The sequence below is a fragment of the Hoplias malabaricus genome, chromosome 1, assembly GCF_029633855.1.
Source record: "Hoplias malabaricus isolate fHopMal1 chromosome 1, fHopMal1.hap1, whole genome shotgun sequence".
Lineage (NCBI taxonomy): Eukaryota > Metazoa > Chordata > Actinopteri > Characiformes > Erythrinidae > Hoplias > Hoplias malabaricus.
Window position 1 is genome coordinate 89,313,071 of NC_089800.1, and position 700 is coordinate 89,313,770.

Here is a 700-nt window from a genome sequence, read left to right on the forward strand (position 1 = left end):
CTAGGTAAAGTGTGTGTATGCTCTGGGGTTAAGTGTGTGTATGCTCTGGAGTTAAGTGTGTGTATGCTCTGGGGTTAAGTGTGTGTATGCTCTGGGGTTAAGTGTGTGTATGCTCTGGGGTTAAGTGTGTGTATACTCTGGGATTAAGTTTGTGTATGCTCCTAGGTAAAGTGTGTGTATGCTCTGGGGTTAAGTGTGTGTATGCTCTGGAGTTAAGTGTGTGTATGCTCTGGGGTTAAGTGTGTGTATGCTCTGGGGTTAAGTGTGTGTATGCTCTGGGGTTAAGTGTGTGTATGCTCTGGGGTTAAGTGTGTGTATACTCTGGGATTAAGTTTGTGTATGCTCTGGAGTTAAGTGTGTGTATGCTCTGGGGTAAAGTGTGTGTATGCTCTGGGGTTAAGTGTGTGTATGCTCTGGGGTTAAGTGTGTGTATGCTCTGGGGTTAAGTGTGTGTATGCTCTAGGGTTAAGTGTGTGTATGCTCTGGGGTTAAGTGTGTGTATGCTCTGGGTTTAAGTGTGTGTATGCTCTGGGGTTAAGTGGGTGTATGCTCTGGGGTTAAGTGTGTGTATGCTCTGGGGTTAAGTGTGTGTATACTCTGGGGTTAAGTGTGTGTATGCTCTGGGGTTAAGTGTGTGTATGCTCTGGGTTTAAGTGTGTGTATGCTCTGGGGTTAAGTGTGTGTATGCTCCTAGGTAAAG